At 44.5% G+C, this 22,597-nt stretch overlaps 1 protein-coding gene across 2 annotated transcripts in view; it reads right to left on the minus strand.

Moving 5' to 3' along the window:
- Window positions 1–4,957, minus strand: part of Rhbdl2 (rhomboid like 2) — a 50,340-nt gene extending 45,383 nt beyond the window's left edge. For both annotated transcript variants that reach the window (XM_070008868.1, XM_070008867.1), the window contains exon 1: window positions 4,667–4,957. The gene's annotated coding sequence lies outside the window, so the exon portion shown is untranslated. The remainder of the gene's footprint in view (window positions 1–4,666) is intronic.
- Window positions 4,958–22,597: the final 17,640 nt, after the last annotated feature.

Raw genomic sequence — 22,597 nt, forward strand, 5'->3', positions numbered from 1 at the left:
AGCACACTTCTAGTTTTCTGATGGTTAATTGGAGATAACTCTCTCACAGACTTTCCTGCCCCAACTGGCTTTGAACTGTAATCCTCAGACCTCAGCCTCCTGAGTAGGTAGGAGGTATGAGCCACCGGTACCTGGCAAAGGTTATTTTTCCTGCATGAAAAAAACAGAAAAAGAAAAGAAATATATTCTAGAAGAATCACCCAAAAGCAGACTATTTAAATGAGTAGATCTAGGGGAAACAAAGCAGGAGGTTACAATGCTTGATAATCATTATCTTACCTACGTAATTGTAACCCTTCTGTACAGTATTTTCACAATAAAAATATATTTTAAAAAATGAGTAGATCTATCTAACACAGCAAAGAATGGAGCTAAGAAAACCCCAAAAATGTTTTTCCTCCATGATTCAAAGGAATTACTTCTGATTAATATCCATCTATGGTCCTACTTCAGTCCTTGAAGTAAGGAGATAAAATCATTGCTTATATTAGAAACTTTCATTTTTTCCAAAAAGGCTTTCATTGCCTCATCTACAATGCTTCTAAAATAGTAGTCCTTTACTAATAACCAACTTTCACGGTTTGCCTAAGACTAGAAGTTTCTTAGGATATGTAATTTCCAGTGCTCAGGACCATCCTGGAAAAATTAAGAATGCTTGGTCACCCTGTCCTGGACCATCTGAGATGAAGGTGGAGGTCTACCCTGGGGTAGACCTCACAAGAGATTCATCTAATGATCCTGCTTGTCTTGGTTCACCCCAGATCACTGGGCTCAGCCTAGCTAGTGAGGGCCTGAATGCTGGGGCTGTTTAATAGCTAGCAGAGACTAAACACTTTTGCCCTAAAGATTTGGATTCAGAGGACCTGGGCTCCCATCTTGCCTAGCGATTAGCTCACGTTTTTTAAGAACTCTCCCAGGAAAGTCTTACATACACATTTTGATAAACCACCAAATTCTTATGTGATGCACATGCATTGGCTGTGCTTCACTGAATGTGTTGTATGTGTTAGGCTTCTGGAAAGAGATGGAAGCGTGGAAAAAGGCTATACACAATCCTATTCTGGGCGCCTCCTCAGCAAAGAATAATGACCTATAAGTTGTTCCAACATAGTATACTATGATTTAGATTAAAAAGTAGGTCAACACCATCACAGTGGTTATAGCTCTTCAGTTGCCAGAAGCCATGTGGTAGACTACAGATGGTGTACATTATTTTCGATTCCTCCCACTGAGACATGGGTTGGTTTCGTCTCCCCTTAAATTATAGGACTGGCCCTGTGACTGGGTCTAACCAACATAACATGGCAGAAGAAGTGCTGAGAACCTTCCAGGATTAGGTTCTTTAGAAATGCTCCCTCTTTGAAGCCTGACCTTAGATAAAAAAAATTGACTACCTGGGACCACCATGCTTTGAGGAAGCCCAACCCACCCACAGGGAGACAGAGGCTATGCAGAAGAGCACCAAGATGCCTGACCCACGAATGAAACTTCTTGGACCTCCCAACCAAGAGCACAGCCAAGTGATTGACCCTAGCTAAGAGCACATGGAGCAGAAGAGCTCAGCTGAACCCTTCCCAAATTCTTTACAAACTGGGTCATGGCAACATTACATGGTGGATATTTTAGGTCACTAGATTTCGGAGTGATTTGTTATATAGCAATAGCTACCAATACACCTCATCAGGACAGAATGTCATCTCACATCCTGCCTTGACATTAACCGCGGTCATCCTTGTGTCCCTCTATACAGAAGAGACTGCTAAGTCTCACCTGAAGCAGTCTCCCAAAGTAGTCTCTACCTCTACTTGAAAGCTTCCAAGGCTCACATCTGTAATCTTAGCTATTCAGGGGGCTAAGATCTGAGGATCACCGTTCAAAAAAAGCTCAAGTAGATAAATCCAAGAGACTCATATCTCCAACTAACTAGCAAAAAGTCAGAAGTGGAGCTATGGCTCACTTGGCAGAGCACCAGCTTTGAGTGGCAAAAGCTAAGGGACAGAGCCTAAGCATGGAGTTCAAGCCATAGTACTGGCACAAAAACAAACAAAAACACAATTCTAAAGGAATTCAAAGTATCTATACTAAACTCATTTGGTGCCACAGAACTCTCACAGTACTGGCACAAAAACAAACAAAAACACAATTCTAAAGGGATTCAAAGTATCTATACTAAACTCATTTGATCCCACAGGAAATAGTGAGAATCTACTTTGCAAATTTGGTATAGAAATAAATAAATTTATTTTTCAGTAAAACCCTTACAACAGTGTCTAGAACATAATTAGTATCAAATATATATTTTTATTTTATTTTATTTTGCTGGTCCTGGGGCTTGAACTCAGGGCCTGTTCACTGTCCCTGAGCCTTTTTGCTCAAGGCTAGTGCTCTACCACTTGAGCCACAGCTCCACTTCTGGTTTTTTGTGATTAATTGAAGATAAGAGCCTCATGGATTTTCCTGCCTGGGCTTAATTCAAAGTGATCCTCAGAAGTCAACCTTTTGAGTTAGCTAGGATTATAGGTGTGAGTCACTGGCACCAGGTTCAAATAAATATTTTTAAATAAATGCTATAAGTCTATAGTAAGCCACGGCCTCCTCTGTTTTAGCTTACCTAATCTCATTTGTTATTTCTTTGAACAAAGCATCTCCCATTTTCCTTTTGTACAGTTTGCCACAGAAAGACTAAGGATGGGCCCGGAATGTGTCTAAGTGATAGAGTGCTTGCCTAACATGCATGAAGCCCTCGGTTTGATTCCTCAGTACCACATAAACAGAAAAAGCCGGAAATGGCGCTGTGGCTCAAGTGGAAGGGTGCTAGCCTTGAGCAAAAAAAGCTCAGGGACAGGCCCTGAATTCAAGCCCCAGGAAAGGCCAAAAAAAAAAAGACTAAGGATGGAGAGAGGTATGCCTTCTTTCGTAAAGCCAAAGACAGACAATGAAAATTGAGCTCAAAGGAGAATTTACAAGGATCTTGACAAGCTGACTGCTTTTAGGAAACTACCTAGAAACAGGTTCCTTCAAAGCTTCACTTTCAGGACCACAGGCATAACACACAAACCCTGCCTGGCACCTACGAAAGTGGCTCTGATCCCTGGCAGCCCATCCACAACTCCATCTCTTCCTCCCTTACAAAGCACATGGGACTTTGCAAGCAGAATACAAATGTGAATTATTCCTTGCACTCACAGTTTTCTGTCCTCAGCCTCTCAAATGCTGTGATTATATCTCTCCAGGCCAGGGATACCTGGCCCAAGATAATGTGTTTCAAAGCCTTTCATAGTTCCTAGCACTTGCTTAGTTTGAGTGTGTAAACTGAGAAACAACTGAAGGTTTTAGACCCATGCTGGTCTAGTGCTTTTCCCTTCCATCTCCCTTTATCATCTCCTCCCCTTCCCTCAGCCCCCATAGTTTAGTTCTATGTTTATAAATCCACCTAGGTAAACTTAAAAAGATGCCTGAAAAAGATCAGGAGTTGCCCAATAATGTTGCCTATACCTCCTATCTTACTCAGGAGGTTGAAATCTGAGGACTGAAGTTCCAATTTCAAAGCCAGAACAGGAAAATCGATGAGATTCTTATCTCCAATTAATCTCTTTTCTCCAATGAATCACCAATTCTCCAATGAATCACCAAGAGTGGGAAGTAGAACTGTGGCTCAGGTGGTAGAGTGCCAGCCTTGAGCCAAAAAGCTCAGGGACAGCGCTTAGGCCTTGGGTTCAAGCTCTAGTGTTCACACACACCTGCACACACACACAAACACATATACACAGGCACACACACAAGTTGTAAGGCAAGGGAGGGGCCAATTAGAAAAGGGCTTGGCAGTGGGGGGGGCGGGGCAGGGAGGCAATCAAAGAAGGAGAGAGTACAGATGTTTAGCATCTGTGCCTGGCACCCGACTTTGGTGCTCTGCACATTTTATTTCTCATCATCTTCATAAAAGTACCATTTATTAGATCAGCAATCCGAGCCCCTGGTAAGTACACAGGAGATGTGTATGTAGGAATCTGACTCGATTCCAAAGTAATTTCCACCATGCCAAGCTTGTTGCCCACCAATTTATAGATTCCCCCTCCTTAGCTCAGTTCCCCAGACAATCCAAGTATATGCTCAAATAAAGAAAAAAAAATTGATGAATGGCTGGACTGTCTGCACCAGGAAGAAGGAAGCAGAGAAGTAAAACTGGAAGACAGCATGCTGCCTCCTGGCAGTGCCCAGCGGGGGACGGAGGTTGGCAGAACACAAGGGCTATAAAAGCTGACACAATGGCACGAAGAAAAAATTAGGAGTACTGCTGGGGATGTACTCAGAAGACTAAGTCCTAAATTCCACCCCTTGCATTTCCTGCCCCCCAAAGACTGGGAATTAAAGGAATCCAAAACATGATCGAGAAACAGAAAACCAGTGAAGGGGAACGGAATTCCCAGTCATCTCCCCCATCCCCGTTTCCCTGGGGAAGATAGTCCCCGACTCCAGGCCCCGCACACTGGCAACTTTTAAAATGAAAGTTGCATAAGACAAAGCAGCCGCTCCAGGTTACTCCGGAAGGGAGGGAGGTTACCCGGCGGCAGCCAGCTTTTACACTCTGGCTTTTCCGGACATCACCTCCTCCCTCTAATCCCAGCCTCCCCTTACAACTCCCCCCCACCCTCGCTGGGCATCTCACCTCGGGAGGCCGAGGCAGGGACCGCCCAGGCTGCACAGACTGGTCCCCGTCTTCCAGGTGTCCTGGGCCAATGGATCTCCCTGCTGCTCCAAGATCCCGCCCTGCTAGATGCCCCTCTGTCCCTCCCTGAACTAAAATCTTCCAGACAGGTTCCTAAAGTGGACAGGGCTTAGGAGAGAGCCTAAGGAAATCCCCTCCTTGCCTTGTGGCCAGGCCTGGGCTGGGCTGGGCTGGGCCAGCCTGCTCTGCAGTCTCACTCCTGGGCTGGCCCTGGATGAATGAGTCCTCCCTCTCTGCCTTGCTTGGGTCTGTGCCAAGGAGCCTGTGACAGCCTCCCTTGCACTTTCTCCTGGACACAGCTCTCTATGACTCCTCTACGCCCAGCCCTGCTTCCTGGTTGGGCCTCTGCCTCCCCCCTCCTCCTCAGCACTCTGGGAAAGGCCTCAACAGAATGGTCTCTGTCACTCTGCATGGTGCTCTGGTCTGGAGCCAACCCTAGTGCTGGGCACCAGGCACGGATGACTTAATAGCTCTGGGCAGAGGCTTAGTCACAAGCCCCCTGGGCTCTGTCCACCACATTGGTTGTACCTTGGTCCTTGCTTCAATATGGTTGCCAGTTTGGGATTCTTTATTCAATGGATCTGGGGAATGACCTTGCCTGAGCCAGGTCCTGAGAATGCAGAGGTGGTTGACATGTGCCTCTCCTCCGGTTCCACTGGCATAACGAAGAGTGAAGCATCTAGTACAACTTGCCCAAGCAGGCAACACAGGCCAGGGAGGACTTCCTTGTGTGGGAGGGTTCTAGAAAAACTCTTAGAAGAGATGACATACAAGATGAACAACTTGAAGTTTAGCACATTGGGCCAGGAAGGCCTTGAGTGTGACTTGCTAAAGAAAAAATTTTAACCAGGCACCAGTGGCTCATACCTACAATCCCAGCTACTCAAGAGACTGAGATCTGAGGATCGCAGTTCAAAGCAGGAAAGTGCAAGCAAAAGCAAGAAGAAAGGCCAAATGCCAGAGCAGATGAGAACTGGTGGAGAGCTAAACACAAAGGAATATCCTCAGGGGACTGAGGCAGGAGGAGTATACATGAGTCCCAGGACAGTCTCCACTTCATAGCAAGACCCTGCATCAAATCAAACAAACAAAACTAAGTAAGAACTGAGGGAGGAAGACTAGGCAGCTGCAGGGAAGCCCAAAGAATTCCATGGAACAAATAGAGAAGGCCAACAGGGATTTATATAGATGTCCTGGTCACTTGCTGGAGTTAAAGAGACTGGGTGAAGATGAGAGGGAAATTGCTGAGTGGAGAAAAGAGTGAGCAATACAACGAAGAAGCTCACTGAGAGATTCTGGGAACCTGAGCACATCACACAGATCAACAAAGAGGCAGCAATGAGGGGCTCAGCAGTGAGGAACTTGGGAAATCATGTCCTGCCCTGAGTTTCTGTGTCCCCAAGATCAATACACGTGGGTGAGGGCCAAGGAAATGCCACCTGGCTGCTGGGCTATTATATAAGATGAAAAATGTATATGAGTATGGTGGTACACACTTGTAATCCTAGCTACTCAAGAGGCTGAGGTAGGAGGATCTTTATTTAAGGTCAGACCAACAAAAGTTGAAGACACTTCCCCTGGAGCTGATGGCTCAGGTGTGTAATCCTAGCTACTCAGAAGGCTAAGATCTGAGACCTAAAGTTGGAAATCAACCTAGACAGACAAATCTTCTAAACGCTGAAAGCAGAGGTGTGACTTAAGTGTTAGAGCACCAGCTTTGAGTAAAAAAAGCCAAACAAGAGTATGAGGCCCTGAGTTCAAGCCCAGCACAAGTACTCCCCGCCCCCCAAATAGACAATATCTGAAAAAAAAATTCAAAAAAGGGCTAGAGGCATAGCCCAAGTGGTCAAGGGTTAGGGTGCTTGCTTAGCAAGCTTGAGCCACAGTTCAAATTCTTGTACCATAAAATTAGAGAATGATCATGCACAACGCTGAATTCAATGTTATAATTTCTCTTGGCGGGGGAAAGGTTCTATAGATCAGTCTTTTCCTTTGCTTCCTTGTCCATCTAACTAACATGGACTGAGGGTCTTTCCACATTGAAGTTTCTACAAATTATTTTTCTTTCTCTTGCAGCTAGACCACAGACAGGATGGTTAGACTAACAGGTCTGGGTGCCTCAGAAAAGCAAAAGCAACTGGATATCAGTGGCTCATGCCTATAACCTTAGCTATTCAGAAGGTTGAGACCTGGAGGATCATGGTTTGAAGCCAGCTAGAGCAGAAAGATCCATGAGACTTCATCTCCAAGATAATCAGCAAAAACTCAGGCTACAGGCATGGCTCAAAGGGTAGAACACCAGTCAGGCACCAAGGACTTACCTCTGTAATTTTAGGTACTCAGGAGGCTGAGGTCTGAGGATCAAAGTTTCATGAAAGTCCATGAAATTCTTTTTTTTTTTTTTTTTCTTTGGGTCCAGTCGTGGGGCCTGAACTCTGGGCCTGGGCGCTGTCCCTCAGCTCTTCAGCTCAAGGCTAGCACTCTACCACTTGAGCCACAGCGCCACTTCCGGCTTTTATCTTTTTGCTTATGTGGTGCTGAAGAATCGAACCCAGGGCCTCAGGCATGCAAGGCAAGCGCTCTACCACTGAGCCACCTTCCCAGCCCAAAGTCCATGAAACTCTTATCTCCAGTTAACCACCCAAAACCCAGAAGTGGAACTGTGGCTCAAGTAGTAGAGAACCAATCCTGGGCAAAAAAGCTAAGGGATAGCACACAGGTCCTGAGTTCAAGCTCTAGTATTGGCACAAAAGAAGATAAAAGGGTAGTGCACCAACCAACTAAGCTAAATAAAGTCAACACATGAACTAACATGTTAAACAGTATTTCCAGATGATCTGCTGCTAACAGCCCTGCATTGGTCTGAACAGTTCTGTGACTGAGTTTAAATTAGTATCTAACTCCCTACAATGACTCTGTATTGGTATCAGCCCTTTCTGCCTTCTCCCTTAGTAATGCCTCACAGAGCCCTACAGCCACTGTAATCCTTTCTTAGCCATTCTATAAACTTAAAATATTATTTAAACTGTAATGTATAAGCTGAGAGTAATTAATAGGAGCAAATGAGACTGGGATGGAATAAAAGACTCTGACTAAATGGTTTTCAGCAAAATCAAGAAAACTAAAAAAAGAGAACTTAGTTACTTAAACCTAGCAAATAGATGTATCTGGTGAATTCATCATTATTTAATAAATTCTGACATATGGGGCTGGGAAGGTGGCTCAGTGGTAGAGCGCTTGCCTTGCATGCCTGAGGCCTTGGGTTCGATTCCCCAGCACCACATAAGCAAAAAGAAAAAAGCCAGAAGTGGAGCTATGGCTCAAGTGGTAGAGTGCTAGCCTTGAGCTGAAGAGCTGAGGGACAGCGTGCAGGCCCAGAGTTCAGACCCCACAACCAGACCCAAAAATAAATAAATAAATAAATTTTGATATATGTAGAAACATAAATGTGATAAGTGTGTGCATCTGTATTAATGGTGTTTACATTATGCAAGGCATTACTGTAAGTAGTTACTTTTATTTTTTTTTTTTTTTTATTTTTTTTTTTTTTTGGGTCCGGTCGTGGGGCCTGAACTATGGGCCTGGGCGCTGTCCCTCAGCTCTTCAGCTCAAGGCTAGCGCTCTACCGCTTGAGCCACAGCGCCACTTCCGGCTTTTTTCTTTTTGCTTATGTGGTGCTGAGGAATGGAACCCAGGGCCTCATGCATGCAAGGCAAGCACTCTACCACTGAGCCACCTTCCCAGCCCAAGTAGTTACTTTTATTAACACATTAAGGTATAGTAATTAAGCCAGGAGTGGTGGTATATCCCTGTAATCACAGTGCTCCAGCAGTGGAGTCAGGAGGATTATAAATTTCATACCAGCCTGAGATACACAAGACTTTTGAGAGAGAGAGAGAGAAAGAGAGAGAGAGAGAGAGAGCGCGTGCATTAAGGGATGTCTAAGGTTGGCTTTAGGAAGGTTTCAAACAATGTCAAGTTGGCTTTGAACTCTTGATCTTCCTGCCACAGCCTCATAAGTGCGAAGACTGCAAGCCACCATATCTAGTGTCTATGACAGGCCGTGTTTGGTAGAATTAACCATAGCCACAGAACCAGGAGATGGAAGTTGGTAATGAATAGGATGAAGATGGAGGGCTTTTTTTTTTCTTTTACCTCGAATCTGTCAGATTCAGCATGTGTGTGTGTGTGTGTGTGTGTATGTGTGTGTATGTGTGTGTGCATGCGCACGCGTGTGCCAATATTGGGGCTTGAACTCAAGGTCTCAAGCTCTCCTTTGAGTTTTCTACTCAAGGATCCTTCCTTCCTTCCTTCCTTCCTTCCTTCCCTCTTCCTTCCTTCCTTCCTTCCCTCCTCTTTCTTCTTTCTCTCTACTTGCTCTTCTTTCTCTCTTTCTTTCTTCCTTTCTTCCTTTCTTTCTTATTCCATCGTAGGAATTTTTTTGGGGGGGAGGGGTCTGGTGGTGGGGCCTGAACTCTGGGCCTGGGCGCTGTCCCTCAGCTCTTCAGCTCAAGGCTAACGCTCTACCACTTGAGCCACAGCGCCACTTCCAGCTTTTTTCTTTTTGCTTATGTGGTGCTGAGGAATCGAACCCAAGGCCTCAGGCATGCAAGGCAAGTGCTCTACCACTGAGCCACCTTCCCAGCCCCTCCATGGTAGGAATTAAATCTTGGGTCTCAGGAATGCTAGACAATATTCTCCCACTAAGCAATACCCCCAACCCTAAACTTTTGTAGCTACAAAAAAAAAGAAAGTCACAAATCAATGGCTTTGATAAATACATTGATGAAAGAAGGCATTAGGTAGCAGAGTTACAGCAACCTGGAGAATCTTTCCTCTAGACATCAGAGGCTCTGTAAGCCTTCTAAAGTTTTAAGGTTGTGCTGGGAAGATGGCTCAGTGGTAGAGTGCTTGCCTTGTATGCATGAGGCCAGGGGTTCTATTCCTCAGTACCACTAAGCAGAAAAAGCCAGAAGTGGCACTATGGCTTAAGTGATAGAGTAGCCTTGAGCTGAAGAGCTGAGGGACAGCACCCAAGGCCCAGAGTTCAAGTCCCACGACCAGCAAAATAATAATGATAATAATCATTATTATCATTATTATTTTTAAAAATAAAGTTTTAAGGTCGGCCAGCTAGGCTTAAGCATACATTCCAAGCATTTTACTTAGTAGTCATGAGATGTTAGGTCAGATATAGAGGTTGAAAGTAAATGGCTATTAAAGAGACTAACGTAGACCAAATGATTTTGCTTCTTAACCCATAGCATTACATCTCTCCAGAGTCACGTTGTTCCAGAAAGCCAAGGTCCTTAATATAGATGTGGCTTCTACAAGAACTTCAGCTTTCTCATACTATTAAGAAAAGAATGACATTGCCCCATTTGTTAGGAAATGGAAAGGCTTGGAAAAAATTATATTAAGTGAAGTAAGCCAGGCCCAAAGAAACATAGGCCCCATGGTTTCCCTTATTTGCAATAACGAGTATATGTCTGAGACAAGCAGAAAAGGTCAGATAAGTTGATGTTAGGCGAAATGAACCCCAAGATAAGTATTCAAATGTTTTTTTTCTTTCATGTGATTGTTTTTAACATATTTATAAGATGATTTCTTTGTTGCTTTGCATGTCCCTCCCCCATGATATAACACCTGCTTTCACTGTATTTGATGTTGGTATAATTTGTGGAGGAGAAGGGAAAAAACAAATCGTTTAAATAGGGATACAGGTGGACCCATTGCAACAACAAGATGTACAAGTCATTATGTTGAAAAACAAACTTTACAAATTTGGCGGGGGGGGGGGTGGGGGGATCAAAGGAGGGGGACAATGGGGGTGGGGGGGAGATGGGAAGGAATAGGAAGGGGAAACAAAGGAGAAGGCAACAATGCTTGATAAGAAATGTACTCATGGGGCTGGGAAGGTGGCTCAGTGGTAGAGTGCTTGCCTTGCATGCCTGAGGCACTGGGTTCGATTCCTCAGCACCACATAAGCAAAAAGAAAAAATCCGGAAGTGGCGCTGTGGCTCAAGTGGTAGAGCACTAGCCTTGAGCTGAAGAGCTGAGGGACAGTGCCCAGGCCCAGAGTTCAGGCCCCACGACTGGACCAAAAAAAAAAAAAAAGAAATGTACTCATTATCTTGCCCATGTAATTGTAACTCCTCTGTACGGTATTTTCACAATAAAAAAAAAGAAAAAGAAAAAGAAAAAATGCTGGGCACCAGTGGCTCACACCTGTAATCCTAGCTACTCAGAAGATTGAAATCTGAGGATCACAGTTCAAAGCCAGCCTAAGTAGGAAAGTCTGTGAGACTCCTATCTCTAATTCACCACTAGGACACTGGAAATGGCTTTGTAGCTCAATTGGTAGAGCACTATCCTTGAGCTGAAGATCTCAGGGACAGTACCTAGGCCCAGAGTTCAAGCCCCATGACCAACAAGAAAGAAAGAAAGGAGGGAGGGAGGGAGGGAGAGAGGGTTGGTGGGAGTGAGGGAGGGTGGGTGGGAGAGAAGGGAGGGAGGGAGGGAAGGAAGATAAGGAAGGAAGGAAGATAAGGAAGGAAGGAAGGAAGGAAGGAAAGAAGGAAGGAAGGAAGGAAGGAAGGAAGGAAGGAAGGAAGATAAGGAAGGAAGGAAGATAAGGAAGGAAGGAAGGAAGGAAGACATTAAACCATATCAAAATTAACATTAACATCTTTCAGTCTTTGGTCTGGGCTTAGAAGGCCCAGGGATAATCAGCACTCAAGAGGCAGAGGCAAGAGAAGAGCTCAGAAGACTGAGACTATCTTGTGCAAGAGAGTGAGGTCTCATGGGCTGGGAATGTGGCTTAGTGGTAGAGTGCTTGCCTAGCATGCATGAAGCCCTGGGTTCAATTCCTCAGTACCACACAGACAGAAAAAGCCAGAAATGGTGCTGTGGCTCAAGTGGTAGAGTGCTAGCCTTGAGCACAGAGAGGCTCAGGAACAGTGCACAGGCCCTGAAATCAAGCTCCAATATTATTGAGAGAGAGAGAGAGGGCCCCCTATTACAAAGTAAAATAATAACATAAAACATAAAATTTCTGGCCTAGTAGAGTGATTGCCTAGACCATTTGTCAGGCCCTGTATTCAATCCTCAGCTAAGGATAAATATTAAGTAATATCTTTTTATCAAAACATATCAAAGGGAATAAAAAGACAGTCAAATAGAGAAATGAGCAAACATATTCTAAGAAAACCTCAATGACCAATAAGTACACATAAAAAGATGTCTAACTTCATCATTCTTAAGAAAGAACCTAAAGCTCTGAAGAGATTCTATTGTTTAATTTTATTTATTTAGTTTTGAGATGGAGTCTTCTTGTTTTGCCCAGGCTGAGCTCAAACTCCAGAGCACAAGCAATTGTCCCAGCTCAGCCTCCCTAGTACATTTTCCCAAATGATATACATATTTTATAGATCTAGGAGGTACCAGGTATCAGATACACACACACACACACACACACACACACACACACACACACACACACACACACACACACACACACACACACACACACACCAGTGCATTGTTCAGATCCCAGTCATTCTCCATTCTCTATATTGAAAGCATTAAAAGTCTGAGCATATTAGGGGTTGAGAAGAGTGCAGAATATTTACAGCATTTGTACTGGGTGAGAGTGTAAACTAGTGAAACACTTTGAAAAACAACTGGAATTCACCTCATAAAGTTAAACAGATTATACCTTAGATCTCAACCATTTAATTCCAGAATGCCCTAAAGAAGCTCATCACCTGTATCTATCTATAAACCAGGACAGGCTCAAGAATTATATGATAATATCTGCCAGGCATTGGTGGATCACACCTGTAGTCCTAGCTACTCAGGAAGCTGAGATCTGAAGATCATGGTTTGAAGCCAACCTGAGCAGAAAAGTCTGTGATATTCTTTTTTTTTCCAGTCGTGGGACTTGAACTCAGGGCTTATGCACTGTCCCTGAGCTTCTTTTGCTCAAGGCTACCACTCTACCAATTGAGCCACAGCACCACTTGCATATTTTTCTGTTTATGTGGTACTGAGGAATCGAACCCAGGGCTTCATGCATGCTAGGCAAGCACTCTACCACTAAACCACATTCCCAGCCAAGTCTGTGAGTTTCTTATCTCCATCTAACCACCAAAAAGCTGGAAGTAGAGCTGTGGCTCAAGTGGTAGAACACTAGCCTTGATCAAAAAAGCTGAGGGACAGCACCAAGGATCTGAGTTCAATAATAATAATAATAATAATAATAATAATAATAATAATGTTAGTATTATATGACAACATTCTTCATAATAGAAATGTTATGACTAAAAATGAATAAATTGTCATATATTCATATAATGGGTTTCTAAACAACAATGAAATTAATTGAACTCTACAACAAGAATAATCTCCAAAATATACCACTGGACAAAACAATGTGACAAATGAATACATACAGTATGAAATTCATAGTCATGAAATGCTATACAATATACCGCTCAGGTTGGGGCCGGGAAAGTGGCCTTAGTGGTAGAGTGCTTGCATAAAGACCTGGGTTCGATTCCTAACTATCACATAAACAGAAAAAGCCGGAAGTGACACTGTGGCTCCAGTGGTAGAATACAAGCCTTGAACAAAAGAAGCTCAGAGACAGTGCCCAGGCCCTGATTTCAAGCTCTAGGACTGACAAAACAAAATAAAACACAACAAAACAAAACAAAAAAATACACTGGGAAGTGGCGCTGTGGCTCAAGCGGTAGAGCACTCGCCTTGACCTGAAGAGCACAGGGACAGCACCCAAGCCCAGAGATCAAGCCCCACGACCAGGGGAAAAAAAAAACCCAAAACCACTGCTCAGGGATTTTCAATACTGTACAAACATATACATATCTGCATATATATATATATATATATATATACATAACACATACACGTATAATATATGTACCTATAGTCATAAAGGGAATGGTTACGCAAAAAAAAAATCACAATGACAGTAATCGTCTGGGGTGAGATAAGAGCAGCTACAAAGTGATCATTAATTATTAGTCACATGCTTAATGACTGTTTTATTTCTAATATTTTACCATTACAGGAAGGTTTATAGTAAATATTTCTCCAGATTTCACTCTCTCCCAAATCACAAGTTGAAACCCTAACTCCAGTGTGACTGAATTTGGAGATAAGGTCTGTAAAGAGGTAATTAAAGGCTGGGTGCTAGTGGCTCCCACTTGTAATCCTAGTTACTCAAGAGGCTGGGATATGAGGATCACAGTACAAAGGCCAGCCCAGAAAGGAAAGTCTGTGAGATTCTTATCTCTAAGTTGCTAGCAAAAACCAGAAGTGGAGCTGTGGCTAAAGTTATACAGTGCTAGACTTGAGCAAAAGAAGCTCAAAGACAGCATCCAGGCTTGGAGTTCAAGTCTCAGAATCAACACAAAAACAAAAACACAAAAAGGAGATTATTAAAGGGAAATGAAACCAAGAGCAAGTGGCTCCCACCTATAATCCTGGCAATTCAGAAGGCTGAGATCTGAGGATCCTGGTTTAAAGCCAGCCTGGACAAACAGATTCTTGAGACTATCTCCAATTAACCAGCAAAAACCCTGACAGCTCAAGTGACAGAGAAAAAGCTAAAAAAAAGTGAGGGAAAAAGCTAAACAAGAGCACGAGGCTCTGAGTTCAAGCCCTAATACTTGCCCCCAAAATTAAAGGTAAATGAAGCCCCAAAGGTGGGGCCCTAGGACTGCCAACCTTAGAAGAGGAGGAGAGCCTGGTGCTCACACCTATAATCCTAGCTACTGACAAGGCCATGATCTGATGATTGTGGTTCAGAACCAGCCTGGGCAGAAAAGTCCATGAGACTTTTTGTTGTTGTTGGTTGTGGGGCTTGAACTCTGAGGCTGGGCACTGTCCCTCAGCTCTTCAGCTCAAGTCTAGCACTCTGACACTTGAGCCACAGCACCACCTCCGGTTTTCTGGCGGGTTAATTGGAGATTAAGAGTTTCAAGGATGTTCCTGCTGGGGCCGGCCTGGCTTTGAACCATGATCCTCAGATCTCAGCCTCCTGAGTAGCTAGGATTAAAGGTGTGAGACACTGGTACCTAGCCCTGACTCCTTTAAAAAAAAATTAAGGGGGGGGCGGGGGATTGTGAACTAGGGCCATGGCATTGCCCCTGAGCTTTTTCCTCAAGGCTGGTGCTTTACCATTTGAGCCATTGCTCCACTTTTAGCTTTTTGGTGCTTAATTACAGGTAAGAGTCTCATAGACTTTCCTGCCCTGACTGGCTTTGAGCTGCAATCCTCAGATCTCAGCCTCCTGAGTAGGTAGCTAGGATTACAGGCATGAGGGACTGCTGTCTGCTTTTTGGTTTTGTCTTGTTTTTTGTGACAGTACTAAGAGGTTTGAACTAAGGATGTGGGCACTGTTCCTTAGCTTTTTTGCTCAAGGCTAGTGCTCTACCACTTGAGCCACACACAGTTCCACTTCTAGCTTTTTTTTTTTTTTGGGGGGGGGGTCCGGTCATGGGGCCTGAACTCAGCCTGGGCGCTGTCCCTTAGCTCTTCAGCTCAAGGCTAGCGCTCTACCACTTGAGCCACAATGCCACTTCCAGCTTTTTTTCTTTTTGCTTATGTGGTGCTGGGGAATCGAACCCAGGGCTTCATGCATGCAAGGCAAGCGCTCTACCACTGAGCCACGTTCCCAGCCCCCACTTCTAGCTTTTTGAGTGGTTAATTGAAAATAAACATCTCAGACTTTCTTGTCACAGCTGTCTCTTAACTATAATCCTCAGATCTCAGCCTCCTGAGTAACTAGGATTACAGGTATGAGTCATCAGAGCATGGTGATTTATTTATTTTTATTTTTGTTTGGTTGGTTTTTGCCAGTTCTGGGACTTGAACTCAAGGCCTGGGTACTGTCCCTAAGCTTCTTTTGCTCAAGGCTAACACTCTACCACTTGAGCCACAGCACCACTTCCAGCTTTCCCTGTGTACATGTACTGAGGAATCAGACCCAGAGTTTCATGCATGCGAGGCAAGCACTCTACCACTAAGCCACATTCCCAGTCCCTGGTAATTTATTTTTTAAGCTATGTTCTCTCTCTATAACCCAGTCTGGACTCAAAATCACAATCTTCCAGGCTTAATCTCCAAAGTGCTGGGATTTCAGGTATGTGCCAAGAAGCCCAGTGATTATCTGTTGTTTTCTTACAAGTTTTCATGATCTTGCAAAGATTATTATCTCTGACTAAGATTGCTGAGAATATTGTGCTCTGTGAGTCACCGCTCTCTGGTCAAGTAACCCAAGTATATTCACAAACTTCTGTCTGTCTCACAAGATTATTTCTGACACAGAATTTCTTGCTTGAGTAAGTTTGAGAAAGGCTTCATATCACAGCCCTCTTTTAAAGTCACTACAGATGCCAATGCACCCTGATGGCTCTATGAAGTCCTGCCACAAACAAGTCAGTTCAACTTTGCTTCACCCAGCACTTCTCAACCTTGTCTGACCTCTTCCCTGTAATTCTTGCTGCCATGCCAATCCACATGCTTATCCTAAAATACTGGCAATGAATGCCCCCTGGACATAGTTTATGCACTAAATAGAATAATTCTTGCTCAATTTACTTATAAAATAAATGTACAGGTTCATGCCTGTAATCCTATCTTAGCTATTCAGGAAGCTGAGATCTGAGGATCACTATTCCACGTCAGCTTAGGCCAGATAGGTTTGTGAGACTCTTATCTGCAATTAATCACCAAAAAGCTGGAAGTGAAGCTATGGCTCAGTGGTAGAGCACTATCCTTCAGTTAAAAAAAAAAAAAAAAGCGGGCTGGGAAGGTGGCTCAGTGATAGAGCGCTTGCCTTGCATGCCTGAGGCCTTGGTTCGATTCTTCAGCACCACATAAGCAAAAAGAAAAAAAGCCGGAAGTGGCGCTGTGGCTCAAGTGGTAGAGTGCTAGCCTTGAGCTGAAGAGCTGAGGGACAGCGCCCAGGCCCAGAGTTCAAGCCCCACTACTGGACCCCCCCCCCAAAAAAAAAAAAAAAAGCTCAGGGACAGCACCCAGGCACTGAGTTCAAGGCCCAGGACCAGCCAAAAATAAATAGATAAATAAATGTGTGGCTTAATAAAACCATACCAGATAAATTTGGAGAAGACCATTCAGACATATTGCCAGCCCAATACAGGCCATATTATAGTTTCTTTTTCCTTGCTTGTTATTCTTCTTTGGTTCTGTTTTTTGTCAATTGTGGGGGTTGAACTCTGGGCCTGGGTACTGTCCCACATCCAGTTTTCTGGTGGTTAATTGGAGATAAGAATCTCATGGACTTTCCTGCCCAGGCTAGCTTTGAACCACAATCCTCAGATCTCAGCATACTGAGTAGCTAGGATTAAAGGTGTGAGATACTGGCATGGGCTATTCTTTAAAATATAGATGGCTGGGAATGTGGCTTAGTGGTAGAGTGATTGTCTAGCATGCATGAAGCCCTGGGTTTGATTCCTCTACATACACAGAAAAAGCCAGAAGTGGTGCTGTGGCTCAAGTGGTAGAGAGCTAGCCTTGAGCAAAAGAAGCTCAGGGACAATGTCCAGGCCTTGCGTTCCAGCCCCAAAACTGACAAAATATATATATATAATATAATAAAATATAACCTAGGGGTGGAATGTGGCTTAGTGTTAGAGTGTTTGCCTAGCATTCATGAAGCCCAGGGTTTAATTCCTGGACATGTTAGCACATACCTGAAATCCCAGCACTTTGGAGATTAAGCCTGGAGGATTGTGATTTTGAGGCCAGACTGGGTTATAGAGAGAGAATATAGCTTAAAAAATAAATTACCAGGAACTGGGAAAGTGGCTTAGTGGTAGAGTGCTTGCCTAGCATGCATGAAGCCCTAGGTCTGATTCCTCAGTACCACATAAACAGAAAAAGCACAATGGCTCCAGTGGTAGACTGCTAGCCTTGAGCAAAACAAGCTCAGGGACAGTGATCAGGCTCTGAGTTCAAGCCCCAAGATTGGCAGAAATAAAATAAAATATAGTTATAGCTGGTCATCAGTGGCTTATGCCTATAATTCTAGCTACTCAGGAGGCTGAGAATCACACTTCAAAACCAGCCTGGGTAGAAAAGACCATAAGACTTTTATTTCCAATTAACCACCAAGTGGTGGGAGACAGCCAGCTTTGAACAAAAAAAAGCTAAGCAAAGCCGGGCGCTGGTGGCTCACGCCTGTAATCCTAGCTACTCAGGAGGCTGAGATCTGAGGATCGCGGTTCAAAGCCAGCCCGGGCAGGAGAGACCGTGAGACTCCTATCTCCAATAAACCACCAGAAAACCGGAAGTGGCGCTGTAGCTCAAGTGGTAGAGCGCTCGCTTTGAGCTGAAGAGCTGAGGGACAGCACCCAGGCCCAGAGTTCAAGCCCCACGACCGACAAAAAAAAAAAAAAAAAAAAAAAAAAAAAAAGCTAAGCAAGATCTTGAAGCTCTGAGTTCAAGTCCCAGGACCAGCATGCACACACACTCACATGCACATGACATATAACATTTATATAGTATATGTTATGGATATTAGTCTTGAGCTTGCAATAAAGGTGCTACATCACTTAAAGAATGTCTCCAGCTCCTTTTTTTTTCCCCAAGCATATGATCACTTTTATTTTTATTTTTATTTTTGCCAAGCTTCTTTTGCTCAAGGCTAGCACTCTACCACTTGAGCCACAGAGCAACTTCTGGCTTTTTCTGTTTATGTGGTACTGAGGAATCGAACCCAGGACTTCATGCATGCTAGGCAAACACTCCACCACTAAGCCACATCCCCAGCCCCTTTTATTCTTTTTTTTTTTTTTTTTTTTTGGTCAGTCATGGGGCTTGACCTCTGGGCCTAGGCACTGTCCCTGAGCTCTTCAGCTCAAAGCTAGCACTCTACCACTTGAGCCACAGTGCCACTTCCAGTTTTCTGGTGGTTAATTGGAGATAAGAGTCTTAAGGACTTTCCTGTCCAGGCTGGCTTTGAACCATGATCCTCAGATCTCGGCCTCCTGAGTAGTGAGGATTACAGTCATGAGCATCCAACACCCAGCTCCCATTTTTATTCTTTTAGTTATTATAAAGGTGATATACAGAGGGGTTACAATTATGGTTATTTTTGAAGTGAGTTCACACTTTATACCCAGATCAATGGGTTATGAGCCTCCTACTTGTCTCTGGGGTGACAGACACATGCCATTGCATCCACCCATTGTATCCCCTGTAGCAGAGATAACCATGCTCAGCCATTGAGTGAGATGGATTCTTGCAAACTTTCATGCCTGGACTAGCCTTGAACCAAGATCCCCCTGACTGCTGCCTCCTACATGTTTAAGCCAACATACCAGTTCTTTTAATTAAAAAAAAAAAAAAAAAAAAAAAAAAGACAAGACAAGATCTTGCTATGGTGTTCAGTCTAGCCTCAAATTTCCAGGCTCAGGTAAACCTCCTGTCTCAGCCTCCAATGTAGCTAAACCACAGATGTGTATAACCACACTGGCTTTTTAATCTAATTCTTTCCAGACTACATAAAGGCACAATTTACCCCCTCAAGTACTTAGGAATTCTAATATATGTGGTTTTTCTTTGTTTGTTTTGTTTTTGCCAGCCCTGGGGCTTGAACTCAGGACCTGGGCACTGTTCATGAGCTTCTTTTGCTTAAGGCTAGTACTCAACCACTGGAGCCACAGCGCCACTTCCAGTTTTTTTCTGCTTATGTGGTACTGAGGAATCAAACCCAGGGCTTCATGTATGTTAGGCAAGCACACTAACAGTAAGCCACATTCCCAGCTCCTGACATATGGTTTTTAAACTGTTACAGTTCTAGCTGGGGAGTCCTTTCTATTAGTACTAGTGACTTCAGTCAAGGTCCTATCTAGGAGACAACTTAAAAGATACTTGTGCTGGGTCTGTGAATTAAATCAAAGCTGGGAACTCAGGCCTCTCACTTTACCTCTGGGCTCTTTGAACGGAACTGTTACCAGCTGCAGTCACTTTACAATCACCTTGAGGTCTAGAAGAGATGGGATTCACAGATAAGCTCAGCATCTTGGGTAAAAGGCAAATTGCCCATCATCTGGCAAAGCTTTCTTATCATCCTGAAGAGAACAGCCAAAAATTCAGGAGACCACCCAGCACACAACTAGTTCCCATTCCTCCTCAGCAGCCACTAACAACCCCCAGGACAAGGACTGAGATAATAGCCAGCCTGGCCACAGCTGTGATGCCAGGCTTTTTGAACTGTGCAGACCTTATCACCTCCAGCCCCTAATTCTCCCTGTTTAACCTGAGGTGGATTTATTAACTAGCCTTGACTGGTCATAAGTCAACACTGATTTCCATCAGTTCTGGCCTGCTCTACATGTTCCAACCATTTTATCATAACATGGTTGATACAAATTAGTTGCACTTGAGCCCTACATCAGGGCAGACCTAACAGAATTGGGAGTTTTTATTGGAAAGACAACAAATGCAGGTAGACTATTGTCACAAAGACCTGGAGTCTTTGAAACACATTTAACACCATTAGAAAACTGAGCCATGAGAGAACAGAAAGAGCAGAAAAACAATACCAACAAACCAGATCAACTCCAATGGAAAGCTGAAGGGGGATGCCATGATGACCAAAAGCCAGGAGACACAGGAGACAAGAGGCATAATGACGCCTAAGCTGGTCTGCGCCTAAATAGTGTTGTAAGGTATATTAAATAGGTAGGTTTCATTAGGCACTCGATGAAGAGAACACCATGCGCTATTCAGGCAGGAAGTTTATTTTTTTTGGGGGGGGGGGTCCGGTCGTGAAGCCTGAACTCTGGGTCTGGGCGCTGTCCCTCAGCTCTTCAGCTCAAGGCTAGCACTCTACCACTTGAGCCACAGCGCCACTTCCGGCTTTTTTCTTTTTTGCTTATGTGGTGCTAAGGAATCGAACCCAGGGCCTCAGGCGTGCAAGGCAAGCGCTCTACCACTGAGCCACCTTCCCAGCCTAGGAAAAGAAGTTTATTTACCGAACTGCTGCCCCTGCCATGCACGGTGAAGAAGCCTGGCTAAAAAAGAAAGGGGGTACCTCTGGGCCAGGACTTATCTAGGCCAGGGTCAGGAAGAGGTGTGGCCATGTGGAGGAAAAGGTGTGGCCACACTGAATCTGGATGTGACCTCAGGGTCTGGGACCCTCCTAAGATCACATGGGAGGCATGTGACCCGAGGTGGCCCAGGATGTGACCTAGCAGGAGGGGAAGGTGACTGCTTCCAGGTCAGCCAGTTACCTAGGTAACGGATAGTGGGTAGAAACTTAGCCAAAAGGGAGGGAGGTGTCCCTGTACAAGTGTCACAATCAGGGGGCAGGGTCACAGGAAACTCCAGAATCTCCCAAGTTCAAGGCACAGGACTGACAGGTCCAGTAACCCATCATCCAAGTCCCTGCCCCTGTTTCTTAGAATTCAGAAACACCCCTTTCCTGGGAGGTGGGACTTCACCTTCCTCCAGCTCAAAGACAAAAGGGGGTGCAAGTTAAGCCCAATTCCCTATCCACCACATGGCCAAGTTGACGCAGGCTAGACCCAGCCTTCCTATTTCAAAGTCTCCATTGTCTCCTGTCCTGAAACAAGGATATTGGGTCTAACTGGCGTCATTTTGGCCACATGGTGGATGATCAGAAATGGAGTCTATCAAGTCCTATCTTGATTTGGTGGATGAAGGTGAAATTCCATCCCCAGGTGATGAATTCCTAGAGGTGGTGGTGGGGAATTGGACCTGCTAGTCCTGTGCCTTGAACTTGCAAGACTCTTGGGCTCCCTGTCATTTTGCTCCCTGACCATGACCCTATTTAGGCCAGGACCAGTTCAGCCACCATTTTACTGTTAGCATTATGCCCATGTTTGGTCCTCAGCTCCACCTATACTTGAGCTCCTCCTGCCTTGGAGTTCCCACCATACTACTGGCCTCTCTCTCTGTCCAGACCCACCTGAGCAGGCACCCACCTTGCTTCTGGCCCCCCAGGCTCTCCTGCTATCTGGATAGGGACAGATGCCATGTGGCTCTCTCGTCTTTGGGGAAATATGGCTCCTCTAATAAACCTTGTAGTTACCTTTCTCCTGTGCCTGCTTGCCTCAGGGTGGTCCCCTGGGATGGATAAGAAGGATCCTTTCATTTACATCATACCTTATTGTAAGGTCTACACAGGGACACCTCCCTCCCTCTTGGCTAAATTTCTGCCCAGTATCTGTTACCTAGGTAACTGGCACACCTGGAAGCCGTCACCTTCCTCTCCTGCTAGGTCACATCCTGGGCACCTCTGGTCACATGCCTCCCGTATAATCCCAGACACTGAGGTCAAATAGAATAAGTAGAGCTTACCTGGTCCTTATCAAGAATTGACCAACAAATATTCTACAATGACAAAACTTGTTAGATGTGATGAGAATTTTAGCACAGATACAGTATTGATTTCTTTCTAGTGACCCTAACAGTGCTTAAGTTAACCAAAGTTACAGAAAGAGCCTTAGCTTTTGCAAATCCAAAGCAATCTTTCACCAGGAAATCAGCAGTGTGTGGTAGAGCCAAGCGAGACTCCAGTCTACTTTACCATGTGGAGATAGTCAGGATGGTCTAGGCAGGAGTGAGGCCTGTCGTCCAGATTGGAAGAGATGGAGTGGATCTGGACTGCATGTAGACTGGCTGGCACTGAACTATAAATCTAAACTGAACAAACTTCAGGAATCTTAGACCAATTAAGCCAAATAACTTGATCACAATGCCAGATAACAAGTTTACACAGACACACACACACACACACACACACACACACACACACACACACACACACTGTGCACATTAAGTATTACAGCATCC

The sequence above is a fragment of the Dipodomys merriami genome, unplaced genomic scaffold (genome assembly GCF_024711535.1).
Source record: "Dipodomys merriami isolate MVZ:Mamm:240054 unplaced genomic scaffold, mDipMer1.0.p SCAF_71, whole genome shotgun sequence".
Classification (NCBI taxonomy): domain Eukaryota; kingdom Metazoa; phylum Chordata; class Mammalia; order Rodentia; family Heteromyidae; genus Dipodomys; species Dipodomys merriami.